Source organism: Elephas maximus, chromosome 1 (assembly GCF_024166365.1).
Source record: "Elephas maximus indicus isolate mEleMax1 chromosome 1, mEleMax1 primary haplotype, whole genome shotgun sequence".
NCBI classification, from domain to species: Eukaryota; Metazoa; Chordata; class Mammalia; order Proboscidea; family Elephantidae; genus Elephas; species Elephas maximus.
Window position 1 is genome coordinate 177,823,465 of NC_064819.1, and position 27,677 is coordinate 177,851,141.

At 41.2% G+C, this 27,677-nt stretch overlaps 1 protein-coding gene across 2 annotated transcripts in view; it reads right to left on the minus strand.

Moving 5' to 3' along the window:
• FYN (FYN proto-oncogene, Src family tyrosine kinase) overlaps positions 1 to 27,677 on the minus strand; it is a 237,726-nt gene that overhangs the window by 186,402 nt on the left and 23,647 nt on the right. For both annotated transcript variants that reach the window (XM_049899139.1, XM_049899112.1), the window contains exon 2: positions 22,666 to 22,705. The gene's annotated coding sequence lies outside the window, so the exon portion shown is untranslated. The remainder of the gene's footprint in view (positions 1 to 22,665; positions 22,706 to 27,677) is intronic.

The window sequence follows — 27,677 nt, forward strand, 5'->3', positions numbered from 1 at the left end:
TCACGTCACCTGTGAATAAAGACAGTTTTACTTCTTCCTATCCAATTTTTATGCCTTTAATTTCTTTTTCTTACTCTCTCGCCTTTCTTTAGGAGTTACAACAGTCCGCTTTACCAGCAAGAAAGTTCCTGCCATGGCACTCTGGTTTGTCCTGTGCCATTCGTGGCCAATGCAGGGGCCATGAAGATTGGGCAATGGGGAACTGTGGTCTTGAGCAGAAAGGGCCTAATTCCATCAAGCCGTACACAAAAGACAAGGGGTATGATCCTGGGCCTCAAACTTTAAGGCGACAAAATGTACAGCTGATTTCCTATGGTTTAATTATTAGTACCTCTCAAGAGGCTTGGAACCCTGGTGGCCCAGTGGTTAAGAACTTGGCCGCTAACCAAAAAGTTGGCAGTTCCAATCCACCAGCCGCTCCTTGGAAACACTGTGGGGCAATTCTACTCTGTACTATAGGGTTGCTGTGAGTTGGAATCGGCTCCATGGCAACAGGTTTTTGTTTTTTCTCAAGACGCTGACACTGAAAAAGGTATAGCGAAAGGAATTATTGAATCTTTGGACTTTAGAACTGGAAGGGGCCTTAGAGAACAAACTCCTCATCTACACTAAAACTGAGGCTCAACGTGTCCAGTGACATGCCTAAAGCAAGTTAGAGGCAGAGGAAGACTCTGCTATTCTGGACAGGGCACAGGCTGAGAGTGCAGGGCACAAGCTCTAGCCCTGAGTCGACCGATAATGCACTAGGCATAGTTTTCTCATCTGAGAAAAGAAAAGCACTGATTAGAAAGGGATGATCATTAGGCTAACTTCTGCCTTTAACTGTTGGTAGATCTAAGAGTCTAGGGGAGATCTCATATGCTCTGAGTTCCAGTGCAAGTAGATGAGATGACTTGAGCCCATATGAATATGTGCACGTTTTTTGAAATTTGGCTAAGGAAACTGCTAAATCCAGGACCAGATGACATTTCCCACCGTCTGGTCAATCTGTAGCTGGCTGTTACTGTTAAAAGTAACTTACCCTGAAATAAATCTGAAACTAGGATCTCATGGGACATTTCTGGCCCCATTTATACCAAATGCTGAACGTGATCATCTCACACCATCACAAAGTCTTGAATGCTTGGTTTAACATCTTAGGGCTGACCCAGTGCCTCTGAGGACCCTGGTTAAATTGTTCTCTTATACATTATTTATACCTTAGGCAACAGAATTTGGCAAAGGACTTGAATAGACACTTCAGCAAAGAGGACATTCATACAGCCAAGTTCGCTCCCCACTAGCGAGAGGAAGTTAGCAGGAGATCCTCAAATTAGCAAGGATACTTCTGTCAATCCAGTACATGTACTTGAACAGCTGAAATTCTAGGACTTAATTTAGGAAGTCCAGTTCTTCGAATTTCCCCTCTTGTCGCTTAAGGCCAAGCATTCTTACTCATCAATCACTTCTCTAAAATAACTATCAGTTGTCACTACTAAAATAGAAGTTCTGAGAGGTCATTAGTGTTTACTGAGATCAGAGCTAGACCACAACAGGGCAAAACAGAAACCAGACAATAAAAGGCACCACTCATGGCTGCTGGGCATGTGTTAGGTGAAGCTTGTTTCACTGGGGAAGGGGAAGCTGGGAAGGGTGGGAACCATGACACTGGCTACTGCACACAGGTCACAGGAATATCCTCTCGTTTGACTGGCAACAAGCCCGATGGAGTAGATATAACATCATTTCGCTCTGAGCAAGCCGGCTCCACTGTTAAGTTGCTTACTCAAGGTCAAACGGCTAGCTAACGGTGGAATGGCAATTTGAATCCAGATTATCTCTCCTAAATCCACGCTTGTAATTAATTTTATTACAGAAGTAATATAACCACATTAACAAACATAAAGAATTTGGGTTATAAACCTCATAACCCAAATACAATGATGAGCATTTTGGTATAGTTTTTATAGGCTTTTCTCATACGTACATTTTGCTTTCAGAGCTAAGCTCATATTCCACATACCAAAAAACAAAACAAAACCTATTGCTGGGGAGTTGATTCTGACTCATAGCAACCCTATAGGACAGAGTAGATAGAACTGCCCCACGGAGTTTCCAAGGAGAGTCTGGTAGATTTGAACTACTGACTTTTTAGTTAGCAGTCAAGCTCTTAACCACTGTGCCACCAGGGCTCCATTCCACATACAATATTTTCTTTTTCTGTTTTTTAACAACCCAAACATTTTTCCAACTTATTTAATAATTTTGATAATGATTTTAACTAATATATGATATTACTGCAAGTGGATGTATCATCATTTACTTAATGGAAACTCAATTGCCCAACACTGAGATTCTTTCCAATCTTTTTGGGAAAGCACAAATGTTATTTCCAGTCTACCATGTTGCCTTCCCAAATATGTACTGTCACCATCAAAAGTTTCAAATAGACAATATGAGTCAACAGAGGATGAAAAGCTGTGATTAAAACTTTTTAAAAATGCCACCATCACTGAACTCTCTGGCCTGGAATCAAATAAGTCCGATGAATGCTACTAAGTGACCCAAAAATAACAAGTTAAAAAAAGCTGCACTTCTGAGACGCCACAGAACAAATGTTTTTAGTGGTTTAATGTTCTACTTCCAGTTTCAAAGGACTGCCAACACATTGCCCTCACTAAAACCTAGACTTAGAAAAATAGAAATTCTTCAAAAAGAAAACAAATTCTATAATCTTTTACATACCAGAGTGGTCAGAATTTACAAACAACCCAAAATGCTCGCCAAGGACTGTGTCCTATTTCATAGCAAATTTGCTGTTCAAAATGTCATAAACCCATTTCTCTCAGGTCGAGTGAATGAGGGATCACAGAACAGCTCTGAGTTCTTATCAAATCACCCTATGAAGTGAAAGAGACAATGACGTCAAACCCTTTTTAAGTTTATTGAATTTACAAAACACAAAGCATGGCTGTCAGAAAAATCTCTTGTGTTCAGAGGAAAGTAATCTCCAAAATATTTGTGTGCCTCTTTGTGGATATCTGTTTGGAAATTTTTATTAGAATTTGTGTCACCATCAGCATGACGTGGAAACAGCACACTTAAATGCCTGGCAGCATCTGCTCCCCAGATATAGCACTAAAGATTATTGCTGACTGAGGAAAATGGAGTGAAAACAGAGAGAATTGGGTATTTCTATTCTTACCAAGATGGAATCTGCTCCCTGATAACAACGCAACTACAATCAGTACAAGGTGACCTTTCACCCTTTCCACAATGGCTGTTTAAAACCTATACCTTTTATCCATTCACGGGCACTTGAGGTTGTTTCCATCTTTTGGCTACTGGGAATAGTACTGCAATGAACACTGGCATACATGTATCTGTTTGTATTGCTGCTTTCAAGTCTCTTGGGTATATAGCTAGGAGTGGAATTGGTGGGTCCTATGGTGGTCCTGCTATGAGTTGGAATCGACTCGACGATAGTGGGTGGGTTTATGGTGGTTCTGTAGCCCTGGCGGAGTAGTGGTTAAGAGCTTGGCTGCTAACCAAAAGCCTGGCAGTTCAAATTCATCAGCTGCTCCTTGGAAACCCTATGGGGTAGTTCTACTCTGTCCTATAGAGTTGTGCTATGAGTCAGAACCAACTCGACGGCAATGGGTTTTTTTTTTTTTTTTAACTGTGATTCTATATTTAACTTTTTGAGGCATCACCACACTGTTTTCCACAGCAGCTCTACCATTTTGCAATGGGAATATTAAACAGCCATAAAGAGAAATGAAGTCCTAATACATGAAAATTTGGCAATTATTATGGGTGATAGTTGTACAACATGATTAATGTAATTGATATCACTAAATTGTACATGTGAAAAAAGGTTGAACTGGCAAATATTGTGTTATATATATATTTTTACAACAATAAAAAAAAACTATGCTACAACATGAATGAACTTTGAAAACATGCTGAGTAAAATAAGTCAATCAGAAAAGGACAAATGACTGCATGATCTCACTTATATGAAATAACTAGAATACAAAAATGTATAAAGGCCAGAGTTCATTAGTGGTTACCGGGGTGGAAGGGAATTGGAAAGGTAGAGTCATTGGGAAGCACTGAGTTCCTGTTTTATGGTGATGGAAAATTTGGCAACGATTATGGGTGATAGTTGCATGACATGATAAATGTAATTGATATCATAAGTAAAAAATGTTGGATGGGCAAATGTTATATTATACTGCATATATTTTTACAACACTCAAAAAAAAAAAACCTTTATCCTTCTCCTTATATCCCTAGTTCTCCCTACTCTATACTTTGACAGAGAGTTGTACTTCACCAGATCCCAAGGACATCTTTTCCTTTTCAATGTTTAGTTAATCCTGCACTTCATCTTTTCATCAAACTTCTTTTTCTTCAAAGTTAGTCTGTTTACTCATAGGGGTGCCAAATGGTATAGGCACTTTGGAAAACTATTGTTATCCAGTAAAGTTGAAAACACACATACTCTAAAACCCAGAAATTCTCTCCCAAGGGCGTTTATCCTACAGAAACTGAAGCAGGACACACACACAAGAATGTTCATATCAGCCCTTGTTTAAAATAACAAAAAAATTGGAAACAATCCAAATGACCACCAAGAAGAGAATGGATGAATAAATTATGATATATTCATACAAAGAAAGATCATATAGCAGTGAAAATAAATGAATCGTGCATGATGCTTCATGGACCAATACCAATGAATCTTAAAAACAAATGTTGATTAAAAAAGCAAAGAGGTTAAGAATATCATTTATATATAGCCCCAAGGCAAACAAAACTTAATAACAGATCATTTAGGGAAACATACCTATATAAAAAAACAAGGAAATAGCAAACATAAAATTCAGAACATAAAGCCAAAAACTATTAAGTTCATAGAAGAAAAAATAGGATCAACACTAGAGGCCCTAATACATGGCATTAACAGGATACAAACCACAACCAACAACACACAAGCTCCAGAGGATAAGCTAGATAACTGGGATCTTCTAAAAATTAAACACTTATGCTCATCAAAAGACTTCACCAAAAGAGTAAAAAGAAAACCTACAGAGTAGGAAAAAATTTTTGGTTATTACAAATCAGACAAAGGTCTAATCTCTAAGAACTAAAAGAAAATTCAACACTTCTACAACAAAAAGACAAATAATCCAATTGAAAAATAGTCAAAGGAAATGAACAGACACTTCACCAAAGAAGACATTCAAGTGGCCAACAGATACATGGGGAAATCCTCACGATTTCTAGCCATCAGAGAAATGCAGATCGAAACTACAACCAGATACCATCTCATCCCAGAATTACTGGCACGAATCAATAAAATAGAAAGTAACAAATGTTGGAGAAGCTATGGGGAGATCAGAACTCTTATGCACTGCTGGTGGGAATGCAAAATAATACAACCATTTTGGAAAACAATATGGTGCTTCCTTAGAAAGCTAGAAATAGAAATACCGCATGATACAGCAATCTCACTCCTAGAAATATACCCTAGAGAAATAAGAGTCGTTACATAAATAGAAATAGGTATACCCATATTCTTTGCACCATTGTTCACAATAGCAAAAGATGGAAACAACCTAGATGCCCACCAACAGATGAATGGATAAACAAACTGTGGTACATACATACAACGGAGTATTTTACAATGATGAAGAACAACGAATCTGTGAAGCATCTCCTAACATGCATGAATCTTGAGGGCATTATGCTGAGTGAAATAAGTCAATCACAAAAGGGCACATATTGTATAAGACCACCACTGTAAAAACTCATGAAACAGTTTACATACAAAAAAAAAAAAATCTTTGATGGTTACCAGGGAGGGGAGGGGTGGGAACGTAATAGACAACAGATAAGTGGTAACTTTGGTGAAGGGTAAGACAGTACACAATACTGGGGAAATGAGCACAACCTGTACAAGGCAACGTCATGCCAGCTCCACAGACATCCAAACTCCCTGAGAGGCCGAACTGCTGGGCTGAGGGCTGTAGGGACCATTGCCTCAGGGAACATCTAGCTCAACTGACATAACGTAGTTTATACAGAAAATGTTCTACATTCTACTTCGGTGAGTAGCATATGGGTCTTAAAAGCCTGTAAGTAGCCATCTAGGATGCTCCACTGGTCTCACCCCTCTGGGAGCAAGGAAGAATGAAGAAAACTAAAGACACAAGTGCAACATTAGTCCAGAGGACTAATGGACTACATCTACCACGTCCTCCACCAAACTGAGTCCAGTATAACCAGATGGTGCCTGGCTACCACCACTGACCGCTCTGACAGGGATCACCATAGAGAGTCCCAGACAGAGCTGAAGAAAAATGTAGAACAAAATTCTAACTCAAAAAGAAAGACCAGACTTGCTGACCCGACAAAGACTAGACAAACCCTGAGAGTGTGGCCCCCAGACACCCTTTCAGCTCAGTAATGGGGTCACTCCCGGGGTTCACCCTTCAGCCAAGGATTGAACAGCCCCTTGGAACAAGACAAGACTAGGGGGGTGCACCAGCCCTGGGGCAGGGACTGGAAGGCTGGAGGGAATAGGAAAGCTGGTAATAGGGAACCCAGGTTTGAGAAGGGAGAGTGTTGACATGTCGTGGAGTTGTTGACCAGTGTCATACAATAATGTATGTACTGACTGATAGGAGACTTGTTTGTTCTGTAAACCTTCATCTAAACTTCAATTAAAAAATAAATAAATAAATGCAAAAAATTTTTTCAGGACAGCGGTTAATTTGAGGGAAAGGAGTAGGACCTAGGAGAAACACATATGGGCTCCCAAGGCACTGGTGATGTTCTAGTTCTTAAGCTTGGTGGGTACAGGAGCTATTTTATTTCTCTCTTGCTCTGTCTCTCTAGATGTATGTGTATATATGTAAGTGTGTATGTATGTGTGCACGTGTGCATTTGCGTGTGTGCATACATATTCCCTTGAATGCATGAGCTACATCATAATAAAAATAATTCTTCATGTTACCATGAGCCCTGGACCCACCCCCATCAATGCGTCCTTCCTAGCAGCACTCTGACCCTGTGTGGAGCCCCTGGCTTCTCCAGGAACATTCTGAGGCTTGGACCCTTATCTTAAACTGAGCTCTCACTCCTTCTATGACCATCCTTTCCCTCCTTCAATCAACCATGATGACCACTGAAGACCTAACTTAACAACCTTTGCTCTGTACATGGATTTACATGGAGAGGTTTATGCAGGCCAACAGTGATGGAAGGTAAACTCTGCAGCCATGTCTCTCTAGAAGGTGGTGCCAAAACCAGGCTGTGAGGTTCACCTAGTGTGGCCGCCTTTTGTTAAATTAAACCTATGAGATGTAGGCGGCAGTGGTGGCCTGGGTCGCCCTTCCCCAGCACTATCCCAAGTGTCTCCTGCTGCTTAAAAAGTGCTCATCAAATTTATTTCATTGTTACCCAACCTGACCTCCCCAAAACACCCTTCCTTAGTTTCTATAGAATTATCCTAATTCCACTCATCTCTCTGACACTCAGGCTCCCAACCTTGGCATAACACTACATCTTTTTCTCCCCTTTTAAGAGTAAGCTCTGAGGTTATTTTTCTGCCTAACCCTCTATGTGTTCAGGGGTCCTTGATTTTGGCACCAGAGTTTTAATTAAGGTAGAATACGAGCTCTTACAGGATTTATTCTAATCCAGTAGAGTTTATTCTAGAAGCTCCTCCTATTTCCAACTCAAAAATTAAAACATGATAAATTATTTCAAAAGCCAGTGAATTCACCAAATAGTATTCTTACTTCAGTTTTTCTTCCAAATAGGGTCTACTTGTGGTCTACTTGTAGGAAAGACACGTAAAACTGTAACCACTGTCCTGGAAAGCCAGGTAATTTGATTTTCTTCAAAAATGTTTCACACGATCTACATCATAACATGAGAACGAAAGAGCACATTCCCATTTTCACTTTAATGAACCTATTTTCATTTGATCACAGAAGAGATACTGAAGTCAAGAGTGAACGTGGGGAAAAAATTGCCAGGAAGTTAAGGAAAACTTTAGGCAAAGAGGTGGGGGATAATGAGAAGCAAACTCTAAAGTCAGCCTTTCAGGGAGTAAGATGCTGTGTTACTGTTAACACAAGGCTAAGCAGATGACTTCAACAGGAGAATTCTGAATTCAGCCAGAAACAGATACTGAAAGACAAGTCTGTAATACCTGGCATGCGGAGGTGATTCCAAAATGACAGAGGATGTCAACTGACTGAGGGATTTGGTTGTGGGGAAAGAGAACAAAGAAGGGACTTTGGAGAAAAAGCATCAGGTTTACCAGTTCCTTCAATTTCCGTGAAGAGATTCTCAGAGATAACAAGGCCAGGGGATATGGAATTTTGAGAGAAAACACATATGTCCTTCATTCACCATCTCAAATCTGAGCTGAGATATGACAATGGATGTTCCTGGTTTAAGTATCAGGTGAAATGATGGTTGCTTAAAATTTACATACAAACCGGCCTCAGGTACTTACTTATTTTTGCTCTACCCCAAAAAAGAAACAAAAAAACTTCTATATTTCCAACAAAAAAGAAGTGCTTTTTCCTGAATGAGCCCTGGTGGTGCAGTGGTTAAGTGCTCAGCTAAATGCTTGTATTTTGTTGTTGTTAAATATCACTATCTAGAAAATATAGAAGCCTAATTATATTTTCCTTTGGGCCACTGTAAAAACAGAATAGTGAAAAAGTTATTTGGTTAGTAGCCAATATTTATTAATCTATATATGAGGAAACACAGCATCTATTATGGTAAATGTCAAAAGTTTTTTTTCTACCAGTTCACATGGTCATATGTGAAAAAAGATTCCTAACATTTTACCAATCAGGCCTCCTCACATCTAAAACTTCACTAACGATCACTGTGACAACTTCTAAACTTCAGGAGTAGATCTTACAAGTTGTTTTACTTTCAATACAAGAGGTTGTCAAAATTTTTTCAGTTTTCAAGTTTGCATCTTTGCAATAAATATCAATCACCTTAATGTACTTCAGGCTCTCTGACAAAGGAAAAACTTTTTTTTTTTTAATTCATCTGATAACAGTATAATTAAGCAAAGTGGCAGTTTTTTTTTTCTTTGTTTTTTACAACTGCTATTCTCCCTACCAGCAGTCAAAGAGGATTACTTTTTAGAATACTCTTCTAAAGGACAAAATCTTTCAGCACACGAAGGTTTTGTTTGTTTGTTTTAAAGCATTAAATCTTGACGCAGAACAAGAGAAAAATAACATGGCCTATCCTTTTACCCTATGTATGAATCCACTCCGTATCATACTTGGAAATTATCCAGTCCTTGGCCAGTATTGTCCAAAAAAGGAGGGGAGGGCAAACAGAAGGCGGTCAATTTTTACTACCCTCCACACCCCAACAGCATCTCTTCATCTAACTCCTTATTTGGAATCCCAGCTCAAACGTCAGTCAGATTTCCTTGTATAAATTTCACAGCACCCTGTACCCTCCTCTTCAGAGGCTCACCACAGTTGCAATTTCACATTTGATGACTATCTGCTTCCCTCAGAGCCAACACCACACAGCTCTCAAGTGGTATAGTCAGTACTTTCTCAAGCCCCTGAGGCCCACACACTCTTTCCACTACACATCACTCTGCCTCGTGTTCTACACGGAAACCATCTCTCTCAGCAGAACTATGCAAATGGATAAACTGTTTCATCCCTTCTTCAGTTAATATAAATGATCCACACAGCATCTGCCTTCCTCTCCCCTCACCTTACACTCTGACTGTATTCAGTAGTGGCACATTTCACAACTTAATGGACACCCCTCCATCTTCCGAGAAGCAGCATGTTAACCTGACAGTGGGGGCTGCTCTCCACAGACCGTATGTCACCCACACAGGAGGATCAGTCTTTAGTTGAGGGAAAGCCTCAAAACAATTAGCACTCCACATCTGAACATGTAGTCCTAGTCCCTCCTTAAAAATCACCTACAGGCTAATACTTACGAGTGTTACAGGAAGTGGGCCCTGGATTTAAACCCACTGACACCGTGAGAACATCCAGGTACCACTGTGCGCCCTCAAAGCAGTGACTAACCAAGCACCCTACCAACTTTCCATTCCCACATCACTGACCCTATCTTGGTGCATTTTCTCACAGGGATTTTAGATGCAGAGCACCTCCATGTCAGCAAAGCACCTGACAGAGTCACTCAAAACCCATCTGGGCAAGACGGGAAAATCTGAGGCAGCGATAATTCAGTTTGGTGAATCCAAAGCTGACTGGGTGACCACACCCAAGGCCACTAACCCAAGGCATCAGTTTGGAAGAAGGTCCTTGGCATAGGACTCAAGTTCGCCCTTGGTCAATGTTTCCTCAAGATGTGCATACAGAATTCACAAATAAGTCACAGCTGAAAGGGGACCTCCGTTAATTAACTGGACGAAAGAATGGAAATTTTTAGATTGAAACAGGCTGAAATGATTGTCACAGCTGATCCAAACAGAACAAAACCACAACCAAAAGAAAACCCAAAACTAATGGAGATAACAAACTACTTTTAATTGTAAAAAAATAAATGCTGCATAAGCACAGGATGGTGCCATTATCTGCCGCCACACCTTCCTCTCTACTTAGCTGGGACAACTTCCCCTTGTTCATGAGTTCTGCCAGAGGCCCCTACCCCAGGCCCTGGGTGGTTGAGGCTCCAGACCATGGACACTCAGAATCACATCAATGTGATGACTCTGACTTCAGACCTGGAGCTCCCTTTTACTCCTTGGGCTTCAGCTGCTGCCTTGGACACTATTTCATTTTAGTAGCTGACTATTCATTCTTCTGGACCCAACTCTTTGCATTAGCTTTCCTGACTGCAGTCTTATCGCAAGCACTCCTCTCATCTATCCCTAAGACAGAAAATACTACTGCCAGACATCTGTCAATCTATACCACCAGCTAAGGAAGAATTTCCCCAATGTTGTGCCTTGCCAAATTGTCCTAACTGTGTGCTATTTACTGCCTGCTGCTGGTTCTGTCCCCATGAACATGCCCTGGCCCATGGATTTATCTGTTCTCTGGATTCCCCTCTGGTCTATATTCTGGATGCCAAGCTGATCCCATCCTGCTACTAACACAGACCCAGCTCTGCTCCATGGGGGAGGGAAAGGGGATGAGTTTAAAGCAGTTCATATTTTAAAGTCCTGGAGATTCCGATTGAACTTAAATTCAATGCAAGCTGATGGTGTGCCAGAGTGGCTAAATGAGAGATATAACCTCGGTCTGCATTAGTATAGCATACAATGAAGCAGAAAACATGCACATTTCACAAAAACTAATTAAAATAAAGACTCTTTACTCAACACTGGAACCCCAGGAGGTATAGTGGTTAAGAGCTTCAGCTGAGAACCAAAAGGTCAGCAGTTCAAATTCATCAGGCACTCCTTGGAAACCTTTTGGGGCAGTTCTGCTCTGTCCTATAGGGTTGCTATGAGTCAGAACCGGGTTTTTTGGTACTCTGCACTGGTCAAGCATCTCTGAAGTATCATGCTCATGTCTCAGTGCCATGTTTTCAGAGGGACAGTGAGAAAATGGGAATGTATCCAGGATGAAATGACCAGAATGACAGAATTCCTGAGGTCAGGTAATGTAAGAATGTCATTGTTGTTATTTCTGTCGAGTCAGTTCCAACTCACAGTGACCCCACGTGTGCAGAGTAGAACTACTCCACAATGTTTTCAAGGCTGTGTGACCTTTCAGAAGCAGATCGCCAGGCCTGTCTTCTGAGGTGCCCCTGGGTGGGTTTAAACTGCCAACCTTTTGCTAATAGTCAAGCACTTAACTATACCACTCAGGGGCCCCCAGTGTAAGAACAGTTGTAAGAATCAGGCCTGTTGGTCTAGGGTTCTCTTTTTAAGTCTTTCTCCCTGATAAAAACATCATTGCTACTTTTAAAACTACAGATAAGGGAGAGTGTCCTCTTAAATTCAGTGAAAAGAAAATAAAAATGTGTACAAAATTAGCACCGAAATTACACAAGGGCGATAATTATTCATGTGTCTTCTGCTTTACTGAGCTTCTGTACAAGAGATCATCCACCGCGGAGTGCAAAGAGGAGACTTAAGTCTCAGACCTACTTTTAGATTCTGTCCTAGATGTAAGTCCTCAGGCAAATCACTTAACTTACTGCTGAGCTTTCTTTTCCTTAAGTCCAAAATGAGACAACTGAATCAGGTAGCATGTGGTCCTGAGCAGTGATTGGCCCACAGGTGCTATTAAAGCTTGAGGAATGAATGAATGAACTGTTTGGTATCCAGGAACGGGGCAAACCATTTAAAAATTCTCAACTCTTTCCTTGAGTTACAATGTAAATGCTGTTATCTGTAGCTCTTCCAGGGGGCCCTGGTGGTGCAGTAGCTAAAGCACTTGGCTGCTAACCAAAAGGTTGACGGTTCAAAACAACACTCTGTGGGAGAAAGATGTGGTGGTCTGGTTCTGTGAAGATTTATGGCCTTGGAAACCCTATGGAGCAGTTATACTCTATCCTACAGGGTCTCAATCAGTCGGAATCAACTTGATAGCAGTGGATTTGCTGTTTTATTTTTTTTTTTTATAGCTCTTCCAAATGTCATCAATATCTGCCTGAGTTTATAACATCTAGGAAGACCGATCTTTATTGGAATCAGCAGAGGGCATGTTTTTTTTTCTTGGACAGCAGCACTTAGTTTTACAATCCAGAAATTTAAGTCAAAGAAAGTTGGTAAGTTATGACGGGTGATTCATAACAACTATTTTTGGCCCACTGCTAAAAATATTTGCCCTTCAGTCTAAAACAGAACTCTAAGCATACTACCCACCATTCGTCTGTCAGTTTGTCGTACTGTGGTGGCTTACATGTTGCTGTGATGCTGGAAGCTATGCCACCAGTATTTCAAATATCATTAGGGTCATCTATGGTAGACACATTTCAACAGAGCTTCTAGATTAAGACAAAATGGGAAGCAGGACCTGGGTATCTACTTCTGAAAAAAATTGGCCAGTGAAAACCCTATGGATAGCAGTGGAACACTGTCTGATACAGTGCCAGAAGATGGGTCCCACAGGTTGGAAGGCATTCAAAGTATGACTAGGGAAGAGCTGCCTCCTCAAAGTAGAGTTGACCTTAGTGACATGGTTGCAGTAACGCTTTCAGGACCTTCATCTGCTGATGTGGCACAACTCAAAAAGAGAAGAAAGAGCTGCAAACATTCATGAATATTCAGAATGTGGAATGTATGAAGTATGAATTAAGGAAAATTTGAAGTTTTGAAAAATGAAATGGAATGCTTGAAGATCAATATCCTAGGCATTAGCGAGCTGAAATGGACTGGTATTTGCCATTCTCAATCAGACAATCAGATGGTCTACTATGCCAGGAATGACAAATTGAAGAGGAATGATGTTTCATTCATTGTCAAAAAGAATACTTCAAGATCTATACTGACATACAATGCTGTCAGTGATAGGATAACATCCACAGACTTACAAGGAAGACTGGTTGATACCACTATTATTCAAATTTATGCACCAACCACTAATGCCAAAGATGAAGAAATTGAAGATTTTTACCAACTTCTGCAGTCTGAAATTGATCAAACATGTTATTAAGACGCACTGATAATTACTGGTGATTGGAATGCAAAATTTAGAAACAAAGAAGGATCAATAGTTGGAAAATATGGTCTTGGTGACAGAAATGACGCAGGAGGTCACATGATAGAATTTTGTAAGACCAATGACTTATTCACTGCAAATACCTTTTTTCAACAACATAAACAGTGACTATATACATGTGGACCATGCCAGAATCAATTCAACTATATCTGTGCAAAGAAATGATGGAGAAGCTCAATATCATCAGTCAGAACAAGGTCAGGGGCCAACTGCAGAGCAAACGATCAATTGCTTGTATACAAGTTCAAGTTGAAGCCAAAGAAAATTAAAACAAGTCCACAAGAGCCAGAGTACAACCTTGAGTACATCTCACCTGAATTTAGAGACCATCTCAAGAACCGATTTAATGCACTGAACACTAATGACCGAAGACCAGATGTGTTGTGGAATGACATCGAGGACATCATACATGAAGACAGCAGAAGGTCATTAAAAGACAGAAAAAAAAGGACCAAAATGGATGTCAGAGGAGACTCTGAAACTTGCTCCTGAATGTAGAGTAGTTAAAGGGAAAGGAACAAATGATAAAGTAAAAGAGCTGAACAGAAGATTTCAAAGGGTGGCTTGGGAAGACAAAGTAAAACATTACAAAGAAATGTGCAAAGATGCAGAGTTAGAAAACCAAGAGGGAAGAACATGCTCAGCATTTGTCAAGTAGAAGAATTGAAGAAAAAAGCCCTGAGTTACAATATTGATGGATACCATGGGAAAAAAATTGAATGACACAAGAATCTTCAAAAGATGGAAGGAATATACAGAGTCACTGTATCAAAAAGAACTGGCTGATGTTCAACCATTTTGGGAGGTAGCATATGATCAAGAACTGATGTTACTGAAGGAAGAAGTCCAAGCTGCACAGAAGGAACTGGCAAAAAATAAAACTCCAGGAATTGATGGAATACCAACTGAGGAGTTTCAACAAATGAATGCAACGCTGGAAGCACTCACTGGTCTATGCCAAGAAATTTGGAAGACAGCTACCTGGCCAAGCACCTGAAAGAAATCCATATACATGCCCATTCCAAAGAAAGGCGATCCAATCGAACGCGGAAATTATCAATCTCATTAACAATCAATGACCATGGAAGCGGCTGTCAAGAAATCAAACGACATATTGCATTGGGCAAATCAGCCACAAAAGACCTCCTTAAACTTTTAAAAAGCAAAGATGTTACCTCGAGGACTAAGGGGTGCCTGACTCAAGCCATTTTATTTTCAATCGCCTCATACGCACACGAAAGTTGGGCAGTGAATAAGGAAGACCGAAGAATTGATGAAGTATGGTGTTGGTGAAGAATACTGAATATACCATGGACTGCCAGAAGAACAAATAAATCTGCTCTGGAAGAAGTACAGCCAGAACGCTCCTCAAAAGCAAGGATGGTGAAACTTCTTCTCACGTACTTTGAACATATTACCAGTAGGGACCAATCCCTGAAAAAGGACATTATGCTTGGTAAAGTAAGTGGTTGGCAAAAAAAAGAAGACCCTCAATGAGATGGATTGCCACAGTGGCTGCAACAATGGGCTTAAACATTAGCAATGATTGTGATGATGGAGCAGGACCAGGCAGTGTTTCCTTCTATTGTACATAGGATTGCTATGAGTCAGAGTTGACTCGATAGCACCGAGAAACAACAAAACACGCTGCACACACACACAGAGAGCAATTCCCTTCTCTTGGTCCCTAGTTACGAGGAAAAGAAGTCCTGGTTGTGTAGTGGTTAAGCATTCAGCTGCTAAGTGAAAGATCAGGATTCCAAGCTCACCCACTGCTCTGTGGGAGAAAGATGTGGCAGTCTGCTTCCATAAAGATTACAGCTTTGGAAACTTTACGGAAAAGTTCTACTCTGTCCCATAGGTTCACTATGAGTCAGAATTTACTCCATGGCAACGGTTTTTTTTGTGTTGTTGGTTTAGTAAAAGGGAAAGCTGGCTGTATGAAGCTCAGGGTTTATTCCATGATTCACTGAGGTGGTGTTTTTCAAGATGCCTGGTCAGCAGTAGACCGGGTCAGTCTATATGTGGGAGGCTGGGGCAGGGGGCATGAGGAATGTAAACTAACTTGTCATTCTATAGTACCCAGGGCTGGCAATCACAAACTTGCATGTCAGAGAGAGCCTAGGGGACAACTCCATCTGCACACAGGAGTTGCTCTTTCCAGTCCCCACTAGTTCCTCAAGCTCCTGGGGAACTGTCCCCTCCATTCAGGAAAGAATGGCTTCTACCAATGGCAGTGAGTTTTGCTTAAGTTGTCCTTTTCTTCCTCCTCTCCACAGGCTCTCCCACCTCCCTAAAGCAACCAGCACACATGGTGAGTTAGTACACGTGAACACGACTCTCCCCGGCCCACATTCACACCGAGACACACCCTCACCCTCATGCAATCCTAGTGACCAGCATTCTCAGGCCTTTGGACACTCACTTAGCACTACTGACGTCCTGACTCCTGGAAATCCTATCCCCCAATTAAAGAAAAAAGTTGCAAAGATTAGTTTTCCAATTTCTCCACCAGCTTTGTAAGAATTACGTACACATAGCTTTAAAGTTGGATGCAGCCTTGTATTTTGAACTCTCAACTGTTCATAAGCAGATTTTTTTACTATTAGTTAGCCCCACAATTAGATCCTGGGATATTTTTTATCATTTCTTTTGGGACTTTTTAACACAAAAGAAACAAAGGAGAATGGAGCAATTTCCATGTATACTCTACATTTACAGACCAACGCATTTCAAGAAATTCGCTTAGAAGAATAGGCAACAATTGTAAAGTAGATTTTAATTTTTCTATTCATTTTTCATTTTGAATGACAATTTTGGAAGCTGGAATTTCCAAAGGTTTTGGAAGACCTCTCTGTCTATCAAATAGGCAGTAGTGTTTTTGGCCATATTTGTGGCCTGGAGGCAGCTATCTAAACCCTGTAAACAAGATGGGACACAGGAATTCTTGGTCTTGCTGAAACTACAGAAATGACAGGGGCCTTGTCTCAAGGCAGGTGTTAAAATACTTTTAATTAATTATGTTAGACAAAGGACATCCAGGATGCGGGAATATCAAGCCTCTCTCCTGCCCCTTTGAGAGTAGCTATGACCAAAGTGATGTTATTTTAATCAAATCCATTTAAACCACGGTTTCAAAGACTAAATAGCATGACTCGAGTTAATCAGCTTTTTATATAAAAAAGCGCATTTTTGTTCTTCTGACATAACCTGATTACATATTCTTCAAAATTCAGATGAGTATGGGTTTCACTTTTAGAAAGGGCACATTATACATTTAAGGCAGTGACTTTAAATACCATACTCAGACTGGATCCTTCAAAAAATTCTAAAAGATTGTGTGTAATTTTTTTTTTAATGTTTCCCTTGTGGTTTTACTGCTCCGCCTCCTTTTATCTCCAGGCTCTCCCTGCTTGCCCAGATTACTTCATTCTTAAGGCTGATCTATTCATTTGTCTTCTTGAAACTGTGTACTTTTGGAGAGAAATCAAAGGAATGATTTCCTTATCTCCATATAATGCTATTAACAAGCATGGTTTCCACAGATAAAAACCTACAGATGGAGAAGAGACACCACGGTGTCTGGCTTGTGCAATAACATTTTCTATTTTGCCTCTGAACAAGGTGGCTTTGACGGACTCTCATTACCTCTTAATCTGGTCATGTGCATTCATCATACCTTTATTCAAGATTTGTAGAGGACCTACTATGAACCAGCCACAGGTTCCAGATACAGATATTAAGAGTTACTATACTACACAATCATTGTTGTTGTTAGGTGCCATCGAGTCAATTCCAACTCACAGTGACTCATGTTAGAGACTGGAACTGCCCTGTAGGGTTTTCTTTGTTGTACTCTTACGGGAGCAGACTGCCAGGTCTTTCTCTTGCACAGCTGATTGGTAGATTCAATTACAAGTACAATAATAGGTATGAAGCAGTATAAGGTGATACGTAACCCCATCCAGGAAAAGGGAATATCAGAAAGACCTCCTTAGAGAGGAACAGAGCTTTCTTATTATTTACTCATAAATCTTTTCTAAAGAGGTCGCACAAACATATTGTCTCAAATATCATATTAATTCTAAAATAAGGCGGCGTATGGGAAAAAGAAGTCTCTGGACCCAGACAGATCTGATTTGAATCTTTGCTGTAACAATTGTGGTGCCTTGAACAATCCATGGTAAGGAACATGTCTGCCTCACAGGGTTGTTGTAATAGTTAAGTATAATATATTTAAAGTACTCGGTATGTTGTAGACATTTATAAACTGTAGACATTAAATAATTATTACAGAATTTATGCTAATTGATCCCTGGGCTTTGACATGTCAAAATAAAACTAATTTTCTATATGGCATTCTGTCTTTAAAAAAATGTTCCACTGAAAGAGAAAACTCAAAAATCCATTCAAAAAACACACTAGGATACGACTTCAGTGATTTTTCTTACTCTAGTTTTGGCCAAGTATCATTTACTTATAAAATGGAGGCACAACCTATACTGGATTCTTCCTGGCAGAGACACAAGCACAGCCAAAAAGAATAGTTGATACATATGCCCAAAAGGCTTCTATCAGCATTAGCAAAAGAGACTCAAATTGGAGTTTTTGAATTAGAGCTTTTAAAAAGAGTGAACTCCCCTAAGGCAGTTGAGTGTTTTACAGGTCATTAACTACTTGACTGAGAGGGTTTGTGGGTAGAGCCCTTTAGAGGCAGCTCAAATTCACTCAGTCCAAGAAGCATTTCCCACTCCATGTTTAGATTCTCTTATTCTGAATTCCCCCAGTACTTGTAAATACCCAACCCACCATATAGGGTAAGTCACAAACATTCACTGCTGCCAGTGCTAGATTCCTGGGGGTACAACAGACAAGGTTCCATCCTCAAGAATCTCCTAATCCATGGCTGGTTTGTCAATCCTTTCTGTAGATTAGTGGCAGACAGCTGCCCCCGCCCACCACCACCTTTTTGGCACAAGGTCCAAGTTAGAAAACAAAAAATGTATGTAGTTTACATTTTTAAATTTAAAAATGAACAATTTTACTTGGTTCTGGAAATGGGAGGTTATATGGTGGTGTAATGGCTAAGTGCTTGGCTGCTAACCAAATGGTGGGTGGTTTGAATCCACTAGCTGCTCAGTGGGAGAAAAGACCTGGAGATCTGCTCCCATAAAGATTACAGTCTAGGAAACCCCATGGGCCCGTTCTACTCTGTTACTTGGGGTTGCTATGAGTCAGAATCAACTCGATGGTACACAACACACAACATATTCCCTTCTTTGTGAATGACAAGTCAATTTGAAAACTCACACTGCTTTTTAATCACGAACTATTGGTAGCTACCTGTCTTTGAGACTGAGAAGTAGCCTTATGGAAACAGTATTTTCTAATGCTTTGGAACTCACAAAGTGATTTAGTATGTATGATATCACCTCATCTTCTAAATAACCCAAGTTGTACACTCACATTACTGATGAGGACAGTGAGGCTCAGAGGGGAGAAACGCTTTGCCTAAGGTCATACAGCAAGTTAACAGCAGAGGTGAAGCAAGAATTTAAGTCATTTCTCTCATGTCCCCATTTACTAATATAGGGTCGCTATTCGTCGGCACTGGGTTTACTTTTTTTTTTTTTAATATTACCACACGCAAGTAAAATTTTGCTGAAGATAATTCAAAAGTGGCCGCAGCAGCACATCGATAGGGAACTGGTAGGAATTCAAGCTGGATTCAGAAAAGGATGTGGAATGAGAGATACCATTGCTGATATCAGATAGATCTTGGCCGAAAGCAGAAAATATCAGGAAGATGTTTACCTGTGTTTTACTGGCTATGCAAAGGTATTTGACTATGTGGATCATAATAAACTATGGATAACATTGTGAAGAATGGGAATTCCAGAACACTTAATTATGCTCTCTTGGAACCTGTACATAGCCCAAGAGGCAGTCGTTTGAACAGAACAAGGGGATAGTGCATGGTTTAAAGTCAGAAAAACTGTGCATCAGGGTTGTATTTTTCACCATACTTATTCAATCTCTATGCTGAGCAAACAATCCAAGAAGCTGGACTATATGAAGAAAAATGAAGCATTGGGACTGGAGGAAGACTCATTAACAGCCTGCGATATACAGATGACACAACTTTGCTTGCTGAAAGTGAAGAGGACTTGAAACACTTACTGATCAAAGACCACAGCCTTCAGTATGAATTACACCTCAACATAAAGAAAACAAAAATCCTCACAACTAGACCAATAAGCAACATCATGATAAACAGAGAAAAGACTGAAATTGTCCATTTTACTTAGATCCACAATCAATGCTCATGGAAGCACCGGTCAACAAATCAAACAACATTTTACGTCGGGCAAATCATCTGCAAAAGACCTCTTTAAAGTATTAAGAAGCAAAGATGCTACCTTGAGGACTAAGGTGCACCTGACCCAAGCCATGGTATTTTCAATTACCTCATATGCATGTGAAAGCTGGACAATGAATAAGGACGACCCAAGAAGAGTTAATGCATTTAAATTATGGCATTTGCAAAGAATATTGGATATACCATGGACTGCCTGAAGAATGAACAAATCTATTTTGGAAGAAGTACAGCCAGAATGCTCATTAGAAGCAGGGATGGCGAGACTTCGTCTCATGTACTTTGGACATGTTATCAGGAGGGATAAGTCCCTGGAGAAAGACATCATGCTTGGTAAAGTACAGGGTCAGTGAAAAACAAAAAGACCCTCAACGAGATGGACTATCACAGTGCCTGCAACAATGGGCTCAAACATAGCAATGATTGTGAGGATGGTGCAGGACTGGGCAGTGTTTTCGGTTCTGTTGTACATAGCATTGCTTTAAGTCGGAACCAACTTGATGGCACCTAACAATAACAACAACATTGTTTGCCTAGGAGCCCTAGTGGCACAGTGGCCAAGTGCTTAGCTGCTAACCAAAGGGTAAAAGGGCTCCACGGGAGAAAGATGTGGCAATCTGCTTCCGTAAAGATTACAGCCTTGGAAACCCTATGGGGAAGTTCTTTTCTGTCCTATGGGGTCACTATGAATCAGATTTGACTTGACAGCAATGGGTTTGGTTTGTTTTTGGTTACTGTTTGCCTGGAATTGGAGTGGTACTAGAAACCCAGATTAACAGACTCACCTCCTGCATAAACTGGACCTCCTCCTCTTGTGGTAGTAGGATTCACCTCTGCCTGAACTGGACAGGGCAAGAAAGTCATGCAGTCTAGAACAACACCAGGGATTTTCTGAACTGCTGCTGCTGCTGCTGCTGGTAAGCTCTATGTTATACCACCCTGAGGTGGCTCCTGGCACCCAGAGGCTCCAGCCTGCTGTGTGCCTGGTCTAGTCCAGAAGGACCATGGTGCTGACCTCCCGGGGGAGAGCCTTTGCCTACCCCTGGTTTCCATGGCTAAAACCTAAGCACACAGAAATTTTAAATTGGCTCCCCTCTGCCTTGCCCTAGACTACAGCAATCTATTTTTATTTCCCTAACCCCCTTGGTTTGTATGAGCTGAAAACAGCAGGAGGAAGAGTACAGCACTGACCATTCTATAGAAGCTGGAAGCCTGCATGGGGTCAAAGGGCACGGGTTGCCCATAGCTGGTCTACAGCAATGTTTCAGATAGTATGCATCTTCAGCTTAAAACAGATACATTGCCTGCATATAGAATGGCCCTAGTTCACAGGAAGAACATCTTTTTTACAAAATTGAGAATGAGAATAACCCTGAGTCCTTCCTGGATGATGAAATAGTAGTCCCTAAGTGGCCAAGGAAACTATAAACATAATATAACTCAGAACAACTGAAAAATCATACTTAAGGCAATGTTACCGGGCTGAACAGCTTAGGGCAGGAAAGGATCCCATGACTGGCTAGTGAGGCTCTGTAAGTCCAGCCTTCCAGTTGGGAATTCAATGCACCCAGCAGATGAAAGAGAAGTGCAGGCAGAGAAGACTCAGCAAATGTTTGCAGAAAAAAGTGAATACTTGCTTCCTTCATCAAGGAATTTTCCATATAATCCAGTCCTCAGTCTGAGCTTCTGGAACCCCTTCTGCAGCGTTCTATCACATTGTATTATGATTATCTGTGCATCCATCTGTCACTTTCATTTTTTGTCTCAACAGAGCCCAGCAGGGTGTCTAACACCCAGTGGGCACCAAATAAATGTTTAATGAATGAAAGAATGACCTGTTAGCACAGTGACTGCAATTCAAAGGTACAACTAGGGCAGTGGTAAGCTATGGATGTCTGAGAGTGGAGGAGAAAACAGCAACAATGAACAGACTAAAGGGGACCTGCCTTAGTCAGAAGGCAGAGCACTATCCATCCTTCACCAGCCCCCAAAGGCTCATCTGCCACGGGACAGCTGTTCAAGTCTATTCCTGGAAAACTGTAATATAAAACTTCTTTAAGAAAGCAAGTTTGTGTCAAATTTTTACTGCCTCTCTTCCTCCAATGTTACTTCACAGATTCAACCTAGGGTTAAAACAAGGAACTACCCACAGCTGGGCTATTTTTGAAAGAAAACATAGAAGAGACACCATACAAAAACCTCATTTAAATATGAAAAATTATTGGTTTATAATTTACACCTTACCTCCTTCGGAAAACTACTGGGAGTAGCTTACAAAAAGTTTTCATGTATATTTCATAAAAAAAGTTTTTCTTCCAAATCAAATGGGGTGGGAGACATAACTAGCTATAGCTAAAACATATGTTTCCATACAACCAAGGGAAAGGGGAAAATAACAGGTTTGCCTAAGCCAGTTAAGATCTATTTCATCTACTAGGCTCCATCTCCAAGTCAACCTCTCTTTCAGAAACCTATGGCCTCAGAGCCATAATTCAAAGCTGAAAGTGAACTGTATCTTGGGTCCCAATGGGAAAACCTCTCATGTTCACAAGTCACTCGCTCTCAGAGCAAAACCAGTCAACTTACTTTTTCCACGTCTAGATCAGCATCCTGTTTCTTCAAAGAACTGTAGAAGAAGAAGAAGAAAAAAAATAGTGAGAAATCAAAAGAGAACGAGTACTCTGCCTGTAAACCACCCAAAAAGGGCTACCATAGAATTTCCATTTGCTGTAGACAATCGATTTACCCACAAAATTTTTCTCATTCACACAGTCGTCTCTAAGTCCCAGTTGCCATAAACACCTGCCTGAAACTGAAAATATCTGGCCCTGACCCACCAAAGGAAGCCAGTATGAGATTTTACCTCCTGGAGGCAGGAAAGGTAAGGATGGGGGTGTTGTGTGTGAACTGGTGTGTATATACACACTCACACGCGCATACACACGCCCTTCTTCATAGTGTCTACAGTCATCCATGCTGGAGACACATGAGTCTTCCAGGGTCTTATTCAACTTACCTATTGGCTTAAATCTCTCCACAGCCCCCAGCCCAAAACTGCCCCACTTCCTGTTTGACTGTGGGTGGACCTCACTATCAATACAGCTTTATGGGGAATGCCCCTATTTCCCATCAGCTGGGGTTCCCCTCTCTAGGAGGCCTGCTAATGCACAAGCGTTCACTAACTTCTGCATGGAACCCCAGGCCCAGGATCATCTCAGACCCCTGTGCCAAGACCCTGACAAGGCTGAGCATTGATTCTGAGGGTACCCATGCCCAGCTCATATTAATCTTTAAAATGCCACAGCAGAATGGCAGGTTTACAGCTTGCTCATGTACTCTGCCTACAACCTTTCAATATTATGGTACCTCATTTATTATTTGCAATTTTAGCTGTTTGCACAAAGTTTTGGTTTTAATAAAGTATCTAAAAAGAATAAAAATGATTGAATGGAATTACGTCAACAACAATATGACAGGCAGAAAGTGAATGGTTTGACCTGAGGAATCTGGGGGTGTGGGGAGGGAGGGTAGAAACAATTTTTCCTATCTTAGTGGAGACTCTTAAGCTTTTTCAATACAATTTTTAGCATCTTTCCTCCTGGTCCATGGTTTAAAAAATTCCCATCATAAATTACTATCCCCATCAAAACCATACACAAAAGAGAATCCACATGCCACATACACAAAAGAGAATTTCTGTGCCATTTGAAAGGATGACTAATTAACAGTAACATCTTTGTTTTGTTTAATCAAAGCTAACTCAGAATGAAGGAAAGAAAAAATGACCATGGGGAAGAGAATTAGAAACTCATATATTGTCCTATGCAGATGGGTACTGAAATCATGAACTCACTGCAGACAAGCAAAGGAGCCACCACACGGGGTTCAAGGGAATACGTGTGTTCCCGTAGCTCGGCCCTTAGCAACCAACATCATGCCATCTCCTTCATCCTTCTAAGACATGCTGCCCCATCCTAACCAAGATGACACCACTGGTCAATACATGCCTTTTCTTCTGGTTAAGCTATGGTGATCTAGACAGCACTGAGCTGTACAAAATGGGAATTTCTTTTGTCTAAAACTTTTAGCTTACCTGCCTATAATGAGAAAAGAGAAACTCAGTACTGTGAGATGCTTTCACCAAAGGGAACACGTATATAGTGGAAGTCTGACTTCCAGCCCTGAGTACTTCCATAGTGGTCTAGGAATGCTGTCATTCTGATTTCCACATTACAACAAGGAATTTTCTTTCTGCACGGTGAAGGATTCCTTCATCTGCCATATAAAGGGCACTTGGAGAATTGTTACCCTTTTCTAAAGTAGTGAGGAAACTTAAATACCCCTTTCTCAGGAGGACGTGGGCTTCCATGCACACAGCCCAGCTGAAACAACACAGTGTGCCCATTTCACAGCAGGCTTTAAAAAAATGAGCCTCCACTCCAGGGCACTTTAGTAACTGGTACTAAAAGGAAAACTGAAAACCCATTTGGAACTGCTGGGTCACTATTCCACAAGGAATCTTATCCATTCATACATATATACAGCATCATCCAATTTATTTTTCAATCTTACTAAACAGATGGAGTTAATTAACAAAGACAATACGTAGACGCATGATCCTACTGCCATAAACCAAAGGAAGAATGCCACAGTTTTAACTTCAAAGACTTCCTGCAAACACACATGGCTTGAGATATTTTCAGGCACCAGCTCCATTGTTTAAATGAGCATAAAGATTGTTGAAGTATTAAAAGTCCTTTTGAAAAACTGACCAATTATTATTCTAATTTGTCTTTATTCTAAATCTAGATTTTTGAAATATCAAAGTTTTAGGTTTCCAAGGCTTAAGGCCACATAGAGCCCTTTTCTCCCGCATCTATATGTACACATACGTATACATGTATATTATATATATATAGAGAGAGAGAGATGAACATTTAAAATAGTTACCTACATATTCAATTGTGGGCTTGTAGCATTTGCCCATTTTCCAAGCTTTTACTCTTCCTGCTGAAGTAGCACAGATGTTTTGTTTGAGAAACATGACAGAAGAGACCCAGATACCCCAGTGGAAAAGGTAGGTGATCAATAAATACTGCAAATATATGGCTGACTGCAGGGATAGAAGCCAAAGGACTAGGCCCTAAACAAAATGAACTAATCTATACTCCCAAATGTTTAGATCAGATCAAATCTTTCATCTTTGGGAGAATACATATATGTTCTAAAATTAAAACCAAGAAGAAGTCAACTTTAAACTCTGTTGACATATCCATTCTGCCAGTCCCCACTGCTCACATATTCCCAAATGCCTATGGGACATCTCTCCCCTGAACCACTACAGGCACCTTGGGAAAGGACAGTGCGGGCAGAGCGAATAACCTGTACCCAGGTCAAGGAGGCATCGCCACATACTCAGAGAATGGCGAGAGGCTTGGTAGTGCTACAGGGCAGAGAGGTGGGTAAGAGGATGACAGGAGGTTCGTGGGAGAAAGGAAGGAAAGTAAGGCTTGTGCGTGGAACCCAAGGCCTGGGATCATCTCAGACCCCTGTGCCAAGACCCTGGCAAGACTGAGTGCTGATTCTGAGGGCACCCATGCCCAGTTCTTTAAAATGCCAGAGCAGGATCCTGAGACCAGATCATGAGACACGATGTATGCCAGCTAAGAAGTCAGCCAGCGCTTGGGGCACACTTCTGCATCAAACCATTTTATTTTCAACCAGTCTCGAAGACAAAGATGGCACTCCCAACATATTTCTGGCACTGGACTAGGCACTATCATCATTCCAATCTACCAATCCTGCTGGGTCAGTATAATTTTCTCCTAATTGGCCTTCAAGGAGCCCTGGTGGCACAACAGTTAAGTGCTCAGCTGTTAACCGAAAGGTTGGTGGTCCAAACCCACCCAGCGACCCTGTGGGAGAAAGGCCTGGCAATCTGCTCCCATAAAGATTATATCCTAGAAACTCCTACAGGGCAATTCTGCTCTGTCACACGGGGTCACTACGAGTAGAAATCCACTTCACAGCATCTAACAACAAGAACAAATTGGCCTCAGGGTTCAGCTCAAAATCATCTTTCCATTCTTGTTTTGCTTTGGCCCCATTTCCTGCAGAGCTAGATTTCCTCTCCTCTGTGTTCTCAAAGCACTTTAGGCAGAACCCATTTCACTAGCTCCCAGCTAGACTGTCAGCTCATCAGTGGCCAGCGCGGCACCTCCTGCAGCAGCCCTAGCACTGAGCACGATGCCTGCAACACAGCAGGGGCTTGAGCCACCTTTGCTGGTGGATGGTGAAGGGGTTAAGACAGGTGGTAACACAGTAACCAATGAAGAACCAATAGACAGAGAGGAAGGGAATGGAATTGTCTAGGTCAACTCTGCCGCACTTTCTCCTGTATCCACGAGAAGGAGCATGTGTGTGGACATATAAATTCAGCATGTGCCCATATACCAAACACAATATATAAATAACCAGAAGATGACCTTCTCCTCTAAATTTAGTCCTGTGTCTTTAGCTATAGACAAGTGACAAAGATCCAGTCTGGAGGGATTCTGCTATTATTTTTAATATTAGCCAACCTTTCGTTTTTATATAAAAAAATGTGACTGAGAAACTGAGATGAGATAAATTAGACTCATAATCATATCTCATACATGATGGGGACTTAAGGGCCACAAGGAATCCAAGATTTAAATCATGGTTTGGTCTTTTTGTTTGATTATTTTAAGAAATGGAAAATAGAGGAAGAATGAGATATACTTTTCCCTTGCCACAGTATCTTCTCTATTCCCAATTCAACCCTTTTTACTACTTGCAAAAGATTTAAAATATTCATTGGCCTGCCAGCAAACATCTGCACATTACCAGACAAGACTTTACATAGTCACATCTGAACGGCTTCTTTCTGCTCTGACGATCATAGCTCTATTCACTCACAACTAAAGTGGGAACCTCAGAGCTGGACGTGGTGTGATGTCAGTGGTGACTGAGGAAAAATAGCCATTTGATAGCAACTTCCATATCAAGTGTGTCAAGAGGAACAGTGTTCCTGTGGTTATTCTTAACTCAGGATCCCAGGCACAAAAGACTAGGCAGAGCCAGACTCTGCTATAATTCCAAAGAAAGCTGAGACATACAGAGCACACACAGAAGCTCCTTAATGCTCTCTGAGGTGAGGCGGCCCCTGGCTCCCTGCCTGAAGCCCAGCACAGGCTTACTCTCACAGTGGACTCCCCAGGCCTACACAGCTGCGGACAGACGTGCAGTGTGTGGGGGACAGTCCACGCTCAGGGTTGCCACAGTCTCCTGTGTGCCCAACAGCTGGGCAGGCCCCAGAGACAGGCACCCAGCCCAGACAAGGCCCTTTGTTGTGAGGTGTTTCTCATAGCCTCGTTTCCCCAGTAAAAACGTATTTTCCTCTAGCTATACATTCTGGCCCCAGACTCGCTCATTCTCCTGTGACTTCCTGCACACACCAATCTAACAAGGTTTAAGACGCGGCAACTGTAACCTCTTTTCACTTCTAACCCCACCCTGGTAAAGACGCAGTGATAAGTGCGTGTTCAAAATGGCAGGGGGTGGGGCACAGGCAGTGA